The sequence below is a fragment of the Dendropsophus ebraccatus genome, chromosome 2 (assembly GCF_027789765.1).
Source record: "Dendropsophus ebraccatus isolate aDenEbr1 chromosome 2, aDenEbr1.pat, whole genome shotgun sequence".
Taxonomy (NCBI): domain Eukaryota; kingdom Metazoa; phylum Chordata; class Amphibia; order Anura; family Hylidae; genus Dendropsophus; species Dendropsophus ebraccatus.
The window spans coordinates 70,235,079-70,253,398 of NC_091455.1; positions in this window are offsets into that span (position 1 = coordinate 70,235,079).

The following is an 18,320-nucleotide window of genomic DNA, read 5'->3' on the forward strand; positions in this document are numbered from 1 at the left end:
CAAAGCTCTGCATTAGTACAAGGGTAACCTTCCGCAGACTATTCCGCTGTCATTATTCTGCACATTACTACTAATACTTTGTTTCTTATACCTTTTATATAGATGTAAAATACAATAATAATGACTCATTTTGCCTTCTAGAAGGTTTTTATTCAGCTGCGATTAATTAGTTACTATTATATTTTCTAATATCTCTTCACACTTGCATGAGATTGCTATTAGATTGTGCTGCTTTGACATCCTTCCAATAACAGAGGGACCTTCTGTTCAATGCAGCTTAATATTCATGCTAATTGATAAGAATTCATTCTACTTCCGATCCCTTTAATAGACATTTTCCATTTCATAAAACAAACAGTATTATTGTGAGACTGTATAAAATGAGGTGATTATAAATTCTTTGTATTATTATCCTGCACCTTATGCTGGTCATACACCTACTACATAGACTAGTACCAAACATAGTCTAATGTGTGTGATCCATTGCCGTCCAGTGCCGTCCATTGCCATGTGTGACCCATTGCCATCCAGCTTTTATTACAACTATTGAGCCATTTTTGAGGAACAACTTTCTTCCCTAGGATTTGATCATTGGAAAATCTGACGGCAGAGAGCCCCAAGATATGTCAATGGGGTTATGCTGCAGTTACTTGGCATCAGTGCTTAGCTTGGAAAAACTAAACTACACTAAAATATTAAAGTTGCATTAAAATAACACTAATTTTGTGAGATTTGGTGAAATCAAAATTAGTGTTATTTTCATACAAACATTTAACACAAATTTAACATCAAATTTAGCATTTGTGGTAAAATAACACATCAAGATAGACATGATTGATGGAAAGTATAAAAGTAATAATACAAAAAAAATTCTAGTGGTCTTTGAAAGCTGCTCACATAGACTATAAGAAGCCTGCTGCCTGCACTGTAATTGACAGCACAGGAGTACTGTTATGCCAGTCCCTGTTCAGAACTCACTCTGTGCGGTCCTCTGCTTGTGGTATATGGCCAAGGCTGCATCTTTAGACATGTTTTATTTTCGCTTGTCTGACTTCATTTGTCTGAATACTTCTCTTTTCCTTCTACCTCAGTAATTGATCTTCTTACCACACCCATCTTTTCCCTGCTAGTTTCCTCTGGCCACTTAACAGTTAATCTTTATTTTACTTTTGATTGACACTCTGACTTTTCACTTATTCTTCACTTTGTCAGGGTCTCTGATCCAATCATGTGCTGGACCAGATCCCTGTCTTTCCTCTGTCTTAGTCTTTACTTGTAAGTGTGCTTAGTGTTCCTCTTGCATCTACATTCTCTGTCTTCTTTACCTGATTGCCTCACTTTGGCTTTTTGTACTTTCTGACCTTTCTGACCTTGACCTTGTACTTTCTGACCTTTTGACTTCAGCCTGTTTGACTATCCTTGTGTTAGTTCCACTTGTCCTTGTTTTGTGCATCACATTATCGCATGTTAGGGACAGTTGGCGAGTTGCTCACAGTTACCTAGGGATGTCCAAGACAAGTAGGCATTGACAGTGGGCGGGGACGCAGAGCCTGGAATGGAAGTATATGGCCACTTTTTTCTGCTATACTAAGTTGAATATGCAGCATCTAAGCTTTTAATTGGTGCGGAGATCTGCACATAGAGTAAGGGGGGGGGTTGACAATATTAGTTCAAAGAAGTATTCTGGACACTAAAAAGTGTTTATGTATTGCTGGGGCTACTAATAAATTAATAAATAACCCATGCTTACATAAAATACTCCCTCTGGGGTCCCCTGCTTAATGCTTTGGCCACTACTTCTGAGATGGACATGTCTTGGCAGTGAAAGCTTGCTAAGCCTATCACTGACTGAGGTGGGACAATGCTGCTTTACACAATTTACTTTTCCAACTGCTGACTGTCAAATAGTTAATGTTAGTGCAAGGAGACACATGGTACCTTTTATATATCAATTTGTGGTTCCATAACATTGAGAATGGCTTCTATCCTCTGATGCATCATGTCAAGGTGGCTTTCCAAAGCCTTTGAAGTGCTGAGGGCTTAAATGCCCCCGTACTCCCCCTGCTATCCCTGTCCTTGACTGGAAGTCAGGTTCCAGCCCTGATTCCAAATCTTGTTCTTGCACAGTGCATACTGTACATTGCATTGTATTCAAGTACAAGATTTGGAAGCAGGACTTAGCTTCTAGCTGTGAATAAAGCAGGGATAGGGAGTGTGAGGTGGTGTAAAAGCCCTTAACACTTCAGGAGCCCGGGAAAACCTCTTTGACACTCGGCACCAGAGGATAAAAGCATTTATATACATTAGGGAAGCACAGACAGATATATGAAAGGTACCACGTGTCTCCTTGTCATAATAAATATATAACAGCAGTTTGTTATGTGAATTGCAAATGACAGATTGCTTGAAGTGTACCTATCGTTTTAACTTTCAAAATCTAAACCAAAAGTAGATGTGATATAAAGCAACTTTGCAATTTACATTAATTGTTTTTTTTTTTTTAGTTATCATGGAGAACACGGGACTTTCTGTTTTATGGCTCTTTTTTTCTCAAAGAGTGAGAAAACAGGAAGTCTTGTGTATCCCAGGCCATCTTAGGGCTCACAGAGAGAAGGCAGTCATGTGATTGATGGACACATTGAGCCGTGGCTCTCTGTACTGGCTGGAATTCCTGTGATTAGTCTGTTTTTTTCAACCAGCACAAGTCAAAAAATCTGCCTTCAGGAGACTGGACCTGAATTTCTGGTAAGTACAGCTTTGTTTTACAGCATGATAACATATAAAAAAAAAATGAATGTATATTGCAAACATGCTTTATATTACATCTCCTGTTCATTTAGATTTTGAAAGTTACTGTATAATGACAATGACACTGTAAATACAGATTTACTTTAATACAATATATCTACTATATATACACAGCAGAACAGTAGCACAGTTGTTTTTGCCATTACTGTATAAGCTTTTTTCTCAATTTTTTCTTACCTTCCTTCCTTTTCTTACTCTTATACAATTCTCTTTCCCTCATGTAAACCCATCATATGTTTGTATATCCCTTGCAGAAAAAATGATATAATCTGTGAAACATAATTTATAAGCTATAGACTGCGGAGGATACGCTTTTGTACAGTTTCCACTACATCTGGCACAGAGGGGATCATTATATATTGGTCTTGTACAAAAGTTATGAGACATAAAAGACTATGTAAGAATGACTTTCTAACCAGAATATACAGACTGTTATTTTATGATATTGCCCTTCAAGAACAATCTCTTGCCCTATAAATTAAATATTGATGAGCGTTATCCTGCACACAGGAAGGCATTGCATACCGCGCTGCATGTTTCTGCATATGAATAATTTATAGATTTGCCAACGTTTATTTATAGTGTCAAAACTCTGCATCATAGCAAATAATGGGAAAATCCATATGGTAACCTTGTAACCTTGAGTGTTTTTATACTAGTGCTTGCACTTACTTAACAATGCTAAGTAAGAATTCATTAGTACTTTTTTTTTTTAGTCATTGCTTTTTTTGCTTGTCCCCCCCCTATCCATAACATATTGTTTACTAATAACATCATCATCATGCATCATCATAACATGACATAGAGTTGGTTCATCCTCCCTATGTCATTTTTCTCAGTTGCTCACCATTCTTTGTGTTGACATTAATATTTGGCCCCTATACTACACCAAAATTCCTTTTATTTCTTTTCTTTTCAGTTGTCATCATGCTTAATTGATATCATCAGGCAACATCCACAGGGCTCACTCCCCTGTTGACATTATTATTACTTTACAACATCACATGGTACATTCTTCATCCCTGTTCATCATGATCTTGTGTCTTTATCACAAGATTTTCACTTGCTTCATCTTTTCTCTCCTTATACATTTTTATTGTTTAGGTTATGTTCACACATTGTATGAGATCGGCCGTTCCGTGACCCGGTCGGGTCACGGAACGGCTGGTCTCATTTAAGATCATCTTGGCCGGATGACCTTTACGCTGCTGAGTTGTGATGCTGGCGCATCCGTGCACGCCCGCATCAGAACTCCCCACTGCACACAATGGAGCGTGCGGCCAGAGCCACTCACTTCACTGTGTTCACTGACAGTTTTCTATGGCGCTGCTAGAGATCCCGGCTGGAGCGTATACTATGTTTATACGCTCCGGCCGGGATTCCATAGATGGCAGGGTAACGTATATTTTCGTATTTATCACGGCTGTTGTTGCAATTGGCAACAACAGCTGTACTTTTACGAAAATATACGTTGTGTGAATATGGCCTTATTCTGTATTTTAAAGTGTACCTTTCATGTCAAAATAGTTTTCTTAAAACCTGCCTGGTTTGGGTACATTAATCCTTCAAAATGATGTTGTGGTTATTTTAGTGCTCTGGCTGCTGTTATTGAGCCTCTTGGAGTCCCCTTTGGTGATGCACAGCTATTTACCATTCTCTCTATTTTAAGGGGTGGAACCAGAGACGGACTCTTTACCTTGTTCCCTAGTTGCCTATCCAATCACAGCACAGAACAGCCTTCTACTGCGCTGGGCTGATGATTTACTCACTGTGTGGCTGTTTGGCCTTGCAGAAGCTAAGTTGAAGCCTGTATCCTCTTCTCTATGTATGTAATATATTGTTTCTATAAACTCTTGCACTGTTTCATTAACCTAGTTGATACTTTTATGTTGCTTTGGTTGTTGCCACAGCATTTTGGGCACCTAATTTGTAGGTATATTACCAGTACAAAGTGGCGTAGCTACCATGAAGGCAGGGAAGGCAACTGCTATAGGGCCCTTGCAGGAAGGGAGCCCGAGGAAGCCTGTTCTGCCTTCATGGTAGGTACTGTATGCCACTGACAGCCAACCACTGTACCCCGCTCCCACAGGGGTCCGGAGAGGAAGAGGGACCCACCACTGCACTGTTCAGCCCCCTCACTGTAGTGCCGGTCGAGCGGGCTGAACATCAAAAGGAGAGGAACAGAGGAGCAGGACCTTCCAGGTCCTGCACGGCACAGGAGGAGATGGATAAGGGACCTTATGATCACATGACCCAAAGGTCCTAAATACTTCTATGTGAAGATCAGCCCGGACTACAGGAGGAGGAGGGGGAAGCCTGGGAGCTGTAAGTGCTGTGTATGTGTGTCAGAGAGTGTATGGGGCTATGGGGCCCCATTAATCTTAGATACGCCCCTTGTTGTACATTGTTATATGAGTGACTGTTAAATAGTATTTGATTTTGTGTTTGAGACTCATCCTAGTTCTACTTGCATGGTTCATTTGGAAGTGTGATGATTTCCAGTCTTTGGACTACAGCAGGGTCCCTGGCTAATGGTTAGTGCAATAATTTTACGCCTATATATGCACAGCCACCATTATGACCCTTTCCACTAGTGCTACTGTGATGCCTGTTCTTTTCTTTCCCTACATACCTTTCAACATTGGAGTGTTGTGGTTTTTTTGTGTGGTTTTGTATGAGAAGGTACCTCACAGCATAATAGGGTCTCTTTAGGGGCATCAACACCGTAATAGTGTCCCATAGACAGTAATAGTGCTACCACACCAACAATTTTATGTATCCACATATTGAAGTGCTTTCCCTACATTGCACCCCATGTCCCTACACAGTAATAGTGTCCCTACACAGTAATAGTGCCTCCTTCATGTTCTCAAATAATTCCACTATAAAGTATGAGTGCTCCCAACCAGTTAAAGTGCCCTCCACACTGTATATAGTGTCAGGGTCATAGTACAATGATACCGCAGCCATATAGAGAACCGAAGACTCTTCTGGAGCAGATTTTTTCGTATTCTCTTGCTTCATGCTCTTGTGAGGTATATCGGTTTTATGAAGCATGACACAACCAATGGAACACATTCTGTCTTCCTGTATTATGTGAAATTCCAGTGGTTTTGGTTATATGTCACTTCCAATTTCATACAACAGACTGAAGATAGGGGTTGCATTAAATATTACAATGACAACTTCGCCATCATCTTTTACAGCTAGAGAACGGATTAACTCCTGTAATGCTGAAAGTGTTTTTATTATATGCTACTACATGGATGTTCACCAGAAATAAAATATAACTGAATAACCTGTAACAAATCAAAATCTAAAATATAGTGTTCTAGATGTACTGTAAATATAAAATACATCGGGATTCTCGGATTGATCATGCTCTACCATTGCCTCTGGCACGGCTGTATACAGGCATGTAGTTGGCAGGCCTGAGGGCCTTCAGAAGCTTCTAAAGGCCCTTAGGTTTCATGGCTTCTTGTTGCCATGGAAACCCACCAGCATCTGTCGATCATGTTGTCGGTATGCCAATGGGGTAAGTGAGACCCTCAAATGCATTGCATGCATCAAATGGTGACTCCATGTAGCCAGTTAAACAGTTGTGTTTTGGAGGCTTCTCCCATTGAAATCATTAAAACTTTCTTTTTTGCAGGCAACAACAACAACAACACAATTTTGAGGCAATTTTCACTGCAATAGAGCTCCTATAGTTACCACTATTGTAACTGTAAAGGTTAAGTTGTTTTAATGTGGTTTGTTTAAGGTTGATCCACAATACCCTCAGTGATATCACTAGGTACCAGCATTGCAGTTAAAGGGGTACTCCACTAAAAGATTTAACCCTGTTCAATCCCTATCCATAATCTAAGCTTGTTTGCAATAGGTTTCTATTTCATGGATTGGGCCATTTGTCTGCAGCACATCCTGACTTACACCCTGAAGCTGCTGAAAATCCTCAATTCCTGGTCCACATGGTCCCCACTCCTCTGTCCTCCCCCTCCCTTCTGAGACCAAAGTCACATGCTGTCTGTCTCTTCTTTTGCCTGGCAAGCTGTAACACCTCATCTGTAACCCTGCCCACCACTGACATCATACCAATCAGTGAGCACCTGGGTAAACAACAGAACAGTGACAACCTACTAACAGTGTAGGGGAAAGGAAACACAGTTGTTTCATCTTTCTCTCTTTCTAATCTATGTACAGTAGGTAGATATTTTGTTTACAGTGTAAAGTAGAAGTAGATTGAGCCAGCGATGGGCAGATACTGCAAGATGAGATGGATAATTGGCAGTTTGCTCTGAGGTGCAATGCATGCTGGGAAATGTAGTTTCCCGGCAAGCGCCATCTTGGAGATAGGTTTTTAGAAAAACTTCTAACTCAGGAACGGCGGCAGCTAGAAAGACGGGAGATGGCTCAAAATACTCAGAGGGACTTGGTGAGTAAGACCAGCCAGAATTGGGAGCATTTAATTTTTGTTTTTGTTTTTTTGTGGGTGGAATACCCCTATAAGCTTTATAGCTGTTCAGGAACATGTTTTATTAGCTAGAACCATTTAATGAAATGTGTATACCACAACATTTGTACTGAAAAGCAAACACTGTGAATTTCAGATATAGCATGTGTTATACATCACCTCTGATACAGTACCTTGCCAGCAATGCCATAGGGATAAGAGTATGCTAGAACTGATTTTGTCTCTATTAATTTTCAGAAAGGACGATTGCCTGAATCTGATGTGAAAAACATTGATGCATATTTCATGAGATCCTCAGGACAAAGATTTATGTCTTACAGCAATACCCAGGAAACCACAAAGAGGTTAAATCTTAAGTTTAAGAGGATTTTGTCCCCCTTTCAGTTCTGTCTGATCTCCCTGAAAAGCACAATGGGTTTTCAAAGAAGCTGAGCTTTTGTTTCCAAGGATTCTCTTCCCTAAGGCATTAAGACAAATACATCTTAAAATAAGAAACAAGTAACGTTCGATTAAAAAAGAAAACAAAAACTAGATACAAATCTGCTCTTCCCATGAAATTATGCTTAGTGTGAATAATGGTCATGTCTTTAAACCTCACTGTCCTCCTGAGACATCAAGTGCAGCAGCTGTGTGCATTCCTTCTCCAGACAACTTCTGTCAGGATTTTCTGATGCAAAAGAAACTACTTCCTGGAATCCATTCTCATTCTCATGGGGATATTACCTTCGGTTCACAGACCACCCCCCACCACACTACCAGCTCTAACAACCCATCACCGTAAGTGGACCCAACTCCACCCCTCGACCCTGAATCTGATCTACTAGTTGCATAGTTTGGCGCACTTTGTTGTTATGTAGATACAGATAGACCCTGCTAATCAATTCTTAGATGAGAACTTGCACAATCTCAGTGCTGTAAACTAGCCCCAAGGGTGTGCAGATACAAGACACCTCACATAGAGATCTGTATGGCTTACCTGTGAATTTCCTGGTGCCAGGTGCATGTGTTTGAGTGTCTGTGGAACTACTAATCTTTGGTATTTTTATGTACAACAGAATCTTGCATCAACAGAAAGTTGTGCTCAAAACAATGAGAGATGTCAAAGTGGAAGGTCAGACTGGCTCACGCTGACATGATGTTTACTGATACGCAGGGCCGTAGCTAGGGGGGGGCAGCTGCTCCGGGTGCCGAGACCAGGGGGGGACGCCATCACAGGGAGCAGAGAGAGAAGGATCCCAGTGGATGAGGCAGCCTGGAAGCTCCTGCCCTCTGTCAGTGTGGGGAGGCAGGGGACGATTTTTACTTCATCAAAAGAGGTATTTCTCATACTGTACTGTCTCCTGGCTGCTGTTTAGCTATAATTTGCGCAAAATCGCTGCGTTTTTACCGTGATTTTGCGCAAATTAGGGCTAAACAGCAGCCAGGAGACAGTACAGTAAAGAGATGGTGAAGGACCTTGACATGTGACTATGATGTCACCGCAGGTCCTGTATGTACACTGCACTAAGGAGGAGGAAGAAAGAAGATACAGGTGTGTGGGAAGGGGAGGACAATCAGGGGTGTACAGTCTGGGGAGCGGATGGGGACAGGGGGGTACAGGGTGACACTTGTCTGGGATGGGGGGGCACACAAGAGAGTTGGGGTCCAATGTCTATTTAGGGGTCTGGCTGTACATTATTCCATACTTAACCCCTTAATAACTTCCCTATCCAAATATATATCACATTTATATAAACCTTACCTAGTATCTCCAGGGGTAGGGAACCTTGGCTCTCCAGCTGTTGCAGAACTACAACTCCCATCATGTCTGGACAGCCAAAGGTTTAGCTTTGACTGTCTATGTATGATGGGAGTTGTAGTTTTGCAACAGCTGGTAAGGCAAGGTTCCCTATGCCAATCTATTAAGCACCTGTACCTGTCATTTTTCTAAATTATTTCTATTTTAAATTTGGTGATGGCATACCTTATTAGAGGTGATGGAAAACCTTACTGGAGGTGACGGAAAACCTTACTGGAGGTATTACTGCTTTTGTCTCCGCTGCTGAGTGCAGTTGATCGAACCTCGGGAAATCCTAGGTTCTATAGAACTCGAACATTCACGAACCTGCCGCATTAGATTGGTGATGCCTTCCCGATCCGTGGGGAAGGAGGAGACAGCCCGGGTACCGCCTGGAATTCCGGGATTCAGCCTTTGCAATAGCTGGGTACTCTCCTCCTTCCCCACGGACCGGGAAGGCATCAGCAATCTAATGCGGAAGGTTCGTGAATGTTTGAGTTCTATAGAACCTAGGATTTCCCGAAGTTTGATCAACTCTACTGCTGAGCTTATCTGTGCATTAGGAGACGGCACCATAGAATCACATTACACTGGGTGTCACACTGGAGATAGATCAGGAAGCTTTGCCTCCTAATTTACAGGTACAGACAGCAGGGAGCGGAGACATAGGCGCCTCCTCAGGTACAGACAGCAGGAAGCGGAGACCACGGCGCCTCCTCAGGTACAGACAGCAGGGAGCAGAGACAACGGCACCTCCTCAGGTACAGACAGCAGGGAGCGGAGACAACGTCACCTCCTAATTCACAGGTACAGACAGCAGGGAGCGGAGGCAACGGCGCCTCCTCAGGTACAGACAGCAGGGAGGGGAGACAATCCCGCCTCCTAATTCACAGGTACAGACAGCAGGGAGCGAAGACAATGGTGCCTCCTCAGGTGCAGACAGCAGGGAGCGGAGACATCCGTGCCTCCGTTGAGGTACTTAGGGACCAAATTTTAAATGGGAACATTCCAGGTACACAGTAAATATGACATTATGTATCCCATATTGTGAACACCACACTAGTGCTGCCGGTAGAGATGACCGAATCGCTCATCTAAACTATCGCTTACCAAAACTTCACACAAAAAATACATACATATACATGCCCCCCCCCCCGTGCTTACTGCGCATACAGGGGGGGGGGGGCAAATTGAATCTTTGCCCCGGGTGATAAAACTGTAACATGGTGTAGGATGCAGCAAAAGATAGAAAGAAAAGGGCATCAATTGCGCTGACAATTTTTATGGCAAGGAGAGTGATATAGTTAAGTTAAAGGGGTTGGCCACTTTATAGTAAGATAGGTCAGTACAAAGTATTAGTAGGTGTACTCACTGTACATACTGACAGCAGCTCCTTGTGTACCTCATAGAGCTAATATCAGACTCCCCTTCACCAGGCTGTACTGCCCTGCTCTGTTTTGTTTCAGTCCACCAAATGGCTGACATGGAGGAGCATGTGACCAGGCCCTGTCCACTGTTTTCTCCATAGACATATACAGTCTCAGTGGTGGACACTGGGGGGCGGGGCCTGGTCACATGCTCCTCCATGTAAGGAATCTTATGGACCAAAACACCACAGAGCAGGGCAGCACAGCCTGGAGGTGGGGAGTCTAATATTAGCTCTATGAGGTACACAGGGAGCTGCTGTCAGTATATACAGTGAGTACAGTTACTAATACTGTACACTGAGCAATTTTATTATAAAGTGGCCAACCCCTTTAAATGTAAACAAATTTATAGAATATAAATAAATAAAATATAATCTTGATTCATATCCATATTAAACAGCGTTTCTATAGCAATCTAAAATTATATTACCTAACTGAAGGCGAAAGTATACACTTTCCATGGCTTACTGTTCTAGAATCCTTCATCCATCCATCCTATCTCTAGAATAGAGCACCCCCTGACCTCACAGAAGCAAGCTGGGATAACTCCGAAGCTATGAAAACAGTTTTGCCTCTTCAGGCATGATGGGAAGTGTAGTTTTTCAACCACAGGAGGTTGCAGGTTCCCTTTCCCTGGTGTAAACTGATGCATTATGTGAAATGAAACATGGTTCTAATGTATTATGGCCATTGTAGGGCACCCACTGAAATCATCAGGCATACTCAGTTCAACTGCATGTTGATTATTTGTCTTTACTGTGTAAGCAAGTAAGTGGGATAGTGGGAAAGTGTGTGGTCTGTTGCAACAGCATTGTCACAGTTCATAGAGGAAACCAATAAGTGCTCAGATCCATGGAGGAGAAGAACACTACAGGGATGTAGGTCATTTTACCTAAACAAAACCGCAACACCTTTATACTCTTTTATATCCAGTATATGTATGTGGTACACTTTAGATTGTACCAACTTTGCTTTGTGGGAAAGGCCCCTTAACTAAAATAAAGGTAAAATACACAAGATGGTTATATTGTAATTTATCCACATGGTTCATGTATTTAATAAAGAAAAGACAGTCACATGCTTACGTTTCCTGGATTAAGACTAGAGATGAGCGAACCGGTTCGGCCGGCATGGGATCCGGTTCGGATTTTTTTTTCTTGCTTTCTAAAATAGCAGCCGCCATTCTCTAAAGCAGAAAGTGTTCCGGACGGGAAAAGCGCTTTCTAGGGCTGGGCGGTATACCGCAAAAATACCGATACCGTCACTAGCGTCAGTTAACCGACCTCAACTCTGCCAGGACGGTATCTGCGGTATTACCCCCACCCACCCGGCGGCCGCATGCTATGGTGCAGGGAGAGAGAGGGGTGCCGGGTGGAGAGGTGGGGGCTGGACAGCTGATGCTCCGATTTACCTCCCAAGCCAGGATGCACATATACTGCTGCAGGGCAAGGGATGGAAGATCCTGCTGTGGGGGCTGAAGAGGAAGGCTGGAGATGTGACAGGCTGCACTCGGCAGCGCCCCCTCCAGTGTGTGCTTTGCGCTGCTGCCGGGCGGCTCACTTCTCCTAGCTTCTCTGGAAGCTGCACGGTGAGCCCTGCCCCCCCCTCTCCCGCACATACAGTTGGGTCAGGTATGGGTCGGCACCTCCATGCTTCACTGGCCACCGCACTCTGTCCCGCACAGGAATTCTCGGAGCCCCGTTATGTTTTGTCAGTGCTGGAAGCAGCCATGTGTGACACTCAGTCCGGGACACAGATATATGTGCTACAGCAACACTGCGTGACAGGGGCCGAGGATTCCTGTGCGGGAGAGAGAGAGCTGTGCACGGTGGAGGAAGGAGGTGTCCACCCCATACCTGACCTCTGCAGCCACTGAGTGACTGGGGGTAGATAGGAGATACAGTAGATAGATGATAGATAGATAGATAGATAGATAGGTAGGTAGATAGATAGATAGATAGATAAATAGATAAGAGATAGATAGATAGATAGATAGATCTTCTATCTATCTATCTCCTATCTGTCTGTCTGTCTATCTATCTATCTATATCTATCTAAATCACGGGAAAATAGTAGCAGCACTTCAAGAGAGGTAAAAGTCGGGTGCCAGCGGATCCAAGTCAAGACCAGGGACCGTATTAAAATAGTATAGTAAAATCCACAGCACTCCTTAATGCAATTCAAGATGCGATTTATTGAAAAAGCAAGTGCAGCATACAGACGCAATGTATCAGCAGCTATTCGCCACCATTTTCAAGCTTGAAAATGGCGGCGAATAGCTGCTGAAATGCTGCGTCTGTATGCTGCACTTGCTTTTTCAATAAATCGCACCTTGAATTGCATTAAGGAGTGCTGTGGATTTTCCTATACTATCTATCTGTCTCCTATCTGTCTATACATACACACACACATATATATATATATATATATATATACACTGTATATATAGATAGATACATAGATAGATAAAGCAAACAATATAGGCAGCACACTAAACGAACTGTGGAGGCCAGCAGTCGAATACCAAGTCAGCTAGTAAAAAATACTCTGCAGCACTCTGATGGTAATACAAACGTGAATTTATTCCATATAACAATGTGCAGCAAACTTCACAAGTAATATACGATGTTTCGTCGTCTCCTACACCATTTACAAGTGGCATTTGAAAATGGTGTAGGAGACGCCAAAACATTGTGAAGTTTGCTGCATATTGTTATATGGAATAAATTCACGTTTGTATTACCATCGGAAAATGGGGTTTTCAAAAGGGGTGTGGCTTTTAAAAGGGGCGTGTCATAATTATCATTCAATTTATCGTTACCGCGGCTACATGTACGATAAACCACGATATTGATTCAGGCCATTATCGCCCAGCCCTAGCGCTTTCCCATGATGCCCGAAACACATCAAATCAGCAGGGATCTTGCACTAGCCCACCCCCTGTGTGACGTCGGTATTGCTTTAAAAGGAGCAGTCACATGACCGCACCAGGCAGTGTGTAGAGAGAGAGAGAGAAAGCAAGCTGCTGTTGTGTACTACAGACTACTGAGAAGATATTGTGGGAAAGGAAAGGAAAGATTAGGAAAGCGGAGAGGAGAAACATCTAGTGATTGAGAGAGAAATATAGTGAGGGCGATAGATAGATTAGGCATAGGACAGCAAAGGGTGCACGAAACCAAAACATGCAGTACAGATATACAAGTCCTATACTTCTGATAGTGTGTATATCACATCTGTCTTATCCTGAGAGACAAAAATACCTGGTGCAGGTGTATAGCATTATATCTTAAAAAAGTGCTCTATATACATATATATATATATATATATGTATACAGTATATGTATATATATATATATATATATATATATATATATATATATATATATATTCACACACACAATTTCTATACTTAGACCCTTTTGATTGAATGTGTGTATATCACATTAGTGTTATCCTGAGAGACAAAAATACCTGGTTCAGGTGTATAGCATTATATCTTAAAAAAAAGTGCTATATATATATATATATATATATATATATATATATTTATATTCACACACACAATTTCTATACTTGGACACTTCTGATTGAAAGTGTGTACTGTATATCACGTCCGTCTTATCCTGAGAGACTAAAATACCTGGTGCAGGTGTAAGCATTATATCTTTGAAAAAGTGCTATATATATATATATATATATATATATATATATATATATACACACACACAATTTCTATACTTGGACCCTTCTGATTGAAAGTGTGTATATCACATCCGTCTTATACAGTATATATATATATATGCAAAAAAGGGGTCCGTGGAGCCTCAGTTACGAGTCTCAAAACACGGGAATAGCCAGATATCCCTCTCTCCAGAGAAGGAAGCCCATTGCCAAGGGGTGCCTCCTAGTGGGGAGAGCACCAAACCACCCTGATACGTAGTCCCTCAGGTCCTCACTCTGTTGCGAGCTTTAGGACCTAAATAGGGAAACACCAGGGTGGCCCCTGTGAGTCAAAGTCTAACTCTGTGGCGAGTATAACGACATAAGACAAGGGTTACCAAGGCTAGGCATCCATCCACAGACTGCAGTTTCAGGGTATTTGCCCCTCATCAGTGTGGAGCAGGATTCTGGCTACTGGGGCAATGATAAATAGACCAACAAAACACAACAATCACTGAACTCAGGGAGAACAGCGAAAAATTCCAATGGAGTACTCATTTACGAGTCTCCATTGATTGTCCCATACAAAATTTAAATATGCAAAAAAGGGGTCCGTGGAGCTTCAGTTACGAGTCTCAAAACACGGGAATAGCCAGATATCCCTCTCTCCAGAGAAGGAAGCCCATTGCCAAGGGGTGCCTCCTAGTGGGGAGAGCACCAAACCACCCTGATACGTAGTCCCTCAGGTCCTCACTCAGGCAGAGGGCAGAGAGTCTGGCTCAAGGGGCATAAGAGGAAGTAGCGCATGAAGAGGGTCCAGTGGCAGGCCGGAGCTTCCTTTGTCACACCAGGGTCCACACGTCTAATTCCACAGTCCTGGAGTGGCTGGCTCACATTTCGATGTCCACAAGGATGAGTAGTGAGACAGCCAGCCAGGTATCTGTGGGTACCTCGGACACGACCCTGACTTGGCATGGACACGCAGCAATTCCCCCACCTGACATCCTCAGCAACATCCCGCTAACTTTTGACCCACCGCTTGCAAGGGAACTGTTGGCGTCTATGAGCAGCGAACTGCTCTTTGATGACGATGAGCACGTAGGGGAAGAGACAGGGGACAATCAAGTGCAGGGCATAGCTGTGTCGGAGGCGATATCAGAGCAGGCCCATGTTAGGCCTGGCAGGAGAGCAGTAGGCAGTAGATGAGAGAGGGCTGGGCAGGAGGCTGATGAGGATGATAATATCATTCTGGAATAGGATGATGCTATATCGGATGTTACATGGGATCCACGGCAGGATTTGGCTTATTCAACGGATTCGTCAACCGTGAATCCGTCCGCCAGCAGGCCCGCCACAGGCAGCAGTAGTGAACTAACAAGTCGGAAGCGTCGCCGGGACAAGCAGATGACCACTGGGGAACCCTCCTCTACTGCAGGTCCTAGTATCGTCAGCGCCCGCCCATCCTTGCAGCCTGTCGCTACTAGACTCTACACCTCGCCTCTGTGGCAGTTTTTTAAAAAGTGCCCGGAGGATACCTATTTGGTCATCTGTCACCTGTGCGACAGGCGCATTAAAAGAGGCAAGAGTTGCCATCCTGGCACCAGCGCCATGGCTGGTGCATATGAAGCGCCACCACCTTTCCGCCTGGGAGAAATGGGGTGATAGTGGGTCACAGCAGGCCCAGGCAGACCTGCGGTCAACAGCAGCAGGAAGCAGCAGTAGTCAGGGGGGCCTTTCACAGAGTCAGACCTCCTCTGTAGAAGGGCTGGTGGCCCCTGTGTTGCTAGCAGTAGGCAGCCTGGCATCATGGAGTCCCTATACCGGAGGCAGACATATGCACCCAGCAATCCAGCAGCAGTCAAGCTAAACGCCCACCTGGCCAAGTTGCTGGTGCTCTAGGCTCTGCCGTTTAAATTTGTCGACTCAGGACCTTTCCGTGAACTGATGTCGTGTGCGGAGCCACGGTGGAAGGTGCTGAGTCAACACTACTTTTCCAACACTGACTCGCTGAGCCATTCAGTGAGCAGACATGTACATTTAACCACAGACATCTGGAGCTGTAATTACGGCCAAGGGCAGTATATTTCCATTACTGCTCAGTGGGTAAATGTAATATGGCCGGCGGACCCCCAGTAACTTGGCCAGGGAAGGGCGATGACACCACCCCATTGTCACAGCAGGGTTCCTGTGTCGTGGTCCTCCTCCACCTCCTCCAGTAGGTCCAAAACCTACTCAACCACCAGTGTTCCTCCCTTGTACCACTTGGGTGTAGCACGGTGGTGTCATACTGTGCTGCATCTAGCCTGTCTGGGTGAAAGGAGACGCACAGGGGAAGAGCCTGCTCGAGACGGAAATCCTCTTGTGGCTGACTCCACGCCATCTTAAAGTTGGGACGGTGGTGAGTGACAAAGGGAGCAACATTCTCTCCGCGCTGCGTTGAGGAGGTATGAGGCACGCCCCGTGTATGGCACATGTTTTAAACCTAATAGTTACACACTTTCTAAAGTCTTCATCCCATTTACAGACCGTGCTGTCAATGGCTCAAAAGCTGTGTAACCATTTCAGCCATTCAAGTCGCTCTCACCACATCCTCCTCGACCTGCAGCGGAGGAATGTTCTTCCCAACCATCGTCTCATTGGTGATGTAGCCATGCGGTGGAACTCCACCCTCCACATGCTGGACCGGCTCTATGAGCAGAGGAAGGCCCTGACTGTTTCCTCTTGATGCAGGCGGACACGGCTACTCCCCTGTGTAACCTGAGATATCGAAAAGATAATGATGTTTCTGACATGTAGAGCCCTAAATTCAACCAAATACACTACCCCCGTATCATATAGCTGCTTTAAACTATGAAATTCGAAGAAATCTGAAATTCGGTTTAACCGAACTTTTCGAAAAAATTCGAAAGTCCGGTTAGAACGAACTTTTGAAAATTTCGCACATCTCTAATTAAGACCTCCTTTCAACATTTCTCTAATGACAGAAAAGATATTGAACAAGCTACTATAACCTTCTATACATTTTTTTTCCCCCAGGGGCGGATTAACTTCACTATAGGCCCCAGGCCTGGGTACTCCCACCCCACTGTAACTATGGCTGCACTAGTGTGGGGTTCATAGTACAGGATATATAATGTCATGATGCCCTGATTTGTGCAAAATTGAAGTAAAAAAGCAGTGATTGTTTTCAAATCATGGCAGAATTTAAGCCAGGAGACAATACACCACTGAAAGTACAGTATAAGTCTATTTTGGTGGTTATGGGCCCCCCAGGAGCTCAGGGTCCCGGGCTACCGCTCGAAAATGACCTATTATAATCCCCTACTGGTTTTACCAGCTTAAAAACAAAGGCATTATGTCAGATTGTAACACATTAGAGCCTTTTTTAAATGTATTAAACTTCCCAAATCAATTCTTAGCTCAGGAAAAATTATTTTAGCCCTCTGCCATGGGTGAACTACAGCCCACCCTGAATAGAGCCTTGCAGGTTAAGCCCCTAGACCAGATATTTTCCTTTATTCCATTTATAATAATTTATCAGCAAACATGCTCTTACATTCAACTTCACAACTGCAAATTATTTTCTGTTATCTGGTCCATGCAACCCAACCAGTCTTTAGAATCCCACATCTCTCTGATACATAAGGAGGGAATTGCCTTGCTCAGTGCAGCAACTACAGCCCCATTCACTTTCATAATGTTGACCTCAAGATATTTGCTTGTTTATTGGCATAGAGACTGCAGGGGATATCATAACTTTATCCATAAATCATGAACTAGTTGAGTTTGTTGCAGGTAGGAGGGATAGGGTAGTGATAGTATAATAATCCACATCCTATGTCTTTTATAAATAGCTAAATAACATAAGTAGCAACTAGTTCTCTGCAGAGAATGCCTTTGACAGGAGGGGCTGGACTTGCTTGTAGTAGAGAAGTTCTGTATAATTACACCCTCCTCTCCCTCGATCTATGAATATCCTCAATGGAACCTGAGACTTGCCATTGAACTAAAATATTAAGAGAAGAGAAGATCTATATTTTATAGACTAAACGTGATACTCACACAACAGCCGATGCGAATGTGACCTATGCGACTTAAAGAGGGTGATAGGTATAAGGGGCTACACCAGGGGGCGGGCTTCACACCGGCAGCCGACGTGGCAGGTCCCTTTTAA